At 38.7% G+C, this 3,420-nt stretch overlaps 1 pseudogene; it reads left to right on the forward strand.

Moving 5' to 3' along the window:
• The first annotated feature begins 244 nt into the window (after positions 1–244).
• LOC100582642 lies at positions 245–907 on the forward strand (annotated as a pseudogene).
• Positions 908–3,420: the final 2,513 nt, after the last annotated feature.

Below are 3,420 nucleotides of genomic sequence, written 5' to 3' on the forward strand. Positions count from 1 at the left end.
CAAATGCAACAAAAGCAAAAATAAATAAATGGGACCTGATTAAACTAAAAAGCTTCTGTACAGCAAAATAAATAATCAGCAGAGTAAACAGACAACCCGCAGAATGGTAGAAAATATTTGCAAACTATGCATCCAACAATATTTTGACTAATATCCATAATCTACAAGAAACTCAAATCAGCAAGGAGAAAAACAAATAATCCCATCAAAAAGTGGGCAAAGCATTCTGCATTCCCTGCGCAAAATGTCCGGCAAAGCCACAGGAACCATCCCTGCTACAGAACAGGAGTTGACGCAGCCCCAGGCTGACAGAGGGTCTGGAACAGAATCTGACAGTGATGAATCAGAGGGTCTGGAACAGAATCTGACAGTGATGGAACAGGATTCCACACAGACAACCACACAACAAGCCCAGCTGGCAGCAGCAGCTGAAATTAATGAAGAACCAGTCAGTAAAGCAAAACAGAGTCAGAGTGAAAAGAAAGCACAGAAGGCTATGTCCAAACTGGGTCTTCGACAGGTTACAGGGGTTACTAGAGTCACTATCTGGAAATCTAAGAATATCCTCTTTGTCATCACAAAACCAGATGTCTACAAGAGCCCTGCTTTGGATACCTACATAGTTTTGGGGGGAACCAAAAATGAAGATTTATCTCAGCAAGCACAGCTAGCAGCTGCTGAGAAATTCAAAGTTCAAGGTAAATCTATCTCAAACATTTAAGAAACAACACAGACCCCAACTGTACAAGAGGAGAGTGAAGAGGAAGAAGTTGATAAAACAGGTGTGGAGATTAAGGGCATGGAACTGGTCATGTCACAAGCAAATATGTCAAGAGCAAAGGCAGTCCAAGCCCTGAAGAACAACAGTAATTATGTTGTAAATGCTATTATGGAATTAACAAAGTAACCAACTGAAAACAACTTGCTCGCTGTTTCCAAGAAGTAACTGCAGCTTGATTTGAAATTTGTACTGTTCCTAGAAGAGCAATAACAACCCTTGCAGTCTGGCTCTCTAGGAAGCCCTATCCCTAGGAAAAGGGAGAATGCACCACATCAAGGGATCGCCCTGTGGGACAAAAGAATCTGAACAGCAGCCCTTGAGTTCCAGATTTTTCTACTTAAATAGTCTACCCAAATGAGAAGGAATCAGAAAAGTAATTCTGGTGATGTGACAAAAACAAGGTTCTATAACACCCCCAAAAGACCACACTATCTCCCCAGTAATAGAACCAAACCAAGAAAAAAATCTCTGAATTGCCAGGTAAAGAATTCACAAGGTTGATTATTAAGCTACTCAAGGAGACACCACAGAACTGTGAAAACCAATTTAAAGAAATATAAAAAACAATACAGGATATGAATGACCATGTCTCCAGAGAAACAGATCTTATAAAGGAAAAACAATCACAACTTCTGGAAATAAAAGACACACTTAAGAAATACAAAATGCACGGGAAAGTGTCAACAATAGACTAGAACAAGTAGAAGAAAGAACTTCAGAGCTCAAAGATGAGGCTTTCAAATTAACTCAATCAGACAAGACAAAGAAAAAAGGAATTTTTGAAAATGAACAAAGACTCCAAGAAATTTGGGATATTAAATGACCAAACCTAAGAATAATTGGTGTTCCTGAGGAAGAGGAGAAATCTAAAAGTTTGGAAAACATATTTGAGGGAATAATTGAAAAAAAAAAACTTCCCTGGACTCGCTAGAGATCTAGACATCCCAATACAAGAAACTCAAAAAAACACCTGGGAAATTCATCACAAAAAAATCATCACCTAGGCACATAGTCATCAGGTTATCTAAAGTCAAGACGAAGAAAAGAATCAAGAGTTGTGAGGCAAAAGCATCAGGTAACCTATAAAGGAAAACCTATCAGATTAACAGCAGATTTCTCACCAGAAACCCCCTACAAGCCAGAAGGGATTAGGGTCCTATCTTTAGCCCCCTTGAGCAAAATATTTGTCAGCCAATAATTTTGTATCCAGCAAAACTAAGCTTCATAAATGAAGGAGAGAAGCCTTTCTCAGACAAACAAATGCTGAGAGAATTCACCACTACCAAGCCAGCATTGTAAGAAATGCTAAAAAGGAGTTTTAAATCTTGAAACAAAATCTCGAAATACACCAGATAGAGCCTCTTTAAAGCATAAATCTCACAGGCACTACAAAACAATAACACAGTGAAAAAAAAAGTATTCAGGCAGCAACTAGCACAATGAATAAAACGGTAGCTCACATCTCAATACTAACGTTGAATGTAAATGACCTAAATCCCCCACTTAAAAGATACAGAATGGCAGAACAGATAAAAATCCACCAGGCCAAGCATCTGCTGCCTTCAAGAGACTCACTGAATGCATAAGGACTCACATAAATTTAAGGTAAAGGGGTGGAAAAAGATATTCCATGCAAATGGAAACCAAAAGCAAGAAGGAGTAGCTATTCTTATATCAGACAAAACAAAGTTTAAAGCAAAAACAGTTTAAAAAGACAAAGGAGCTGGGCGCGGTGGCTCACGCCTGTAATCCCAGCACTTTGGGAGGCCAAGACGGGTGGATCACGAGGTCAGGAGATCAAGACCATCCTGGCTAACACAGTGAAACCCCATCTCTACTAAAAATACAAAAAATTAGCCAGGCGGTGGTGCGCGCCTGTAGTCCCAGCTACTCGGGAGGCTGAGGCAAGAGAATGGCATGAACCCAGGAGGCAGAGCTTGCAATGAGCCGAGATCACGCCACTGCACTCCAGCCTGGGTGGCAGAGCAAGACTCGGTCTCAAAAAAACAAACAAAAGAAAGAGGGACATTGTACAATGATAAAAGGATCAGTCTCACAGAAAAATATCACAATCCCAAATATATATGCACCTAACACTAGAGCTCCCATATTTATAAAACAATTATTACTAGACCTAAGAAATGACATAGATGGCAACACAATAATAGTGGGGGACTTCAGTACTCCACTGACAGCACTAGACAGGTCATCAAGACAGAAAGTCAACAAAAAAACAATGAATTTAAACTGTGCCTTAGAACAAATGGACTTAACAGATATTTACAGAATATTCTACCCAACAACTGCAGAATATACATTCTTTTCTTCAGTACATGGAACATTCTCCAAGATAGACTATATGATAGACCAGAAAACAAGTCTCAGCAAATTTAAGAAAATCAAAATTATATAAAGTACCCTCTCAGGCCAGTGGAATAAAGCTGGAAATTAACTCCAAAAAGAACCCTCAAAATTACACAAATACATTGAAATTAAATAATCTGCTCCTGGACAATCTTTGGGTCAATAATGAAATCAAGATGGAAATTTAAAAATTATTTGAATTGAATGATAATAGTGACACAATTTATCAAAATCTCTGGGATACAGCAAAAGTGGTGCTAAGAAGAAAGTACATA

The sequence above is a fragment of the Nomascus leucogenys genome, chromosome 3 (genome assembly GCF_006542625.1).
Source record: "Nomascus leucogenys isolate Asia chromosome 3, Asia_NLE_v1, whole genome shotgun sequence".
Classification (NCBI taxonomy): Eukaryota; Metazoa; Chordata; class Mammalia; order Primates; family Hylobatidae; genus Nomascus; species Nomascus leucogenys.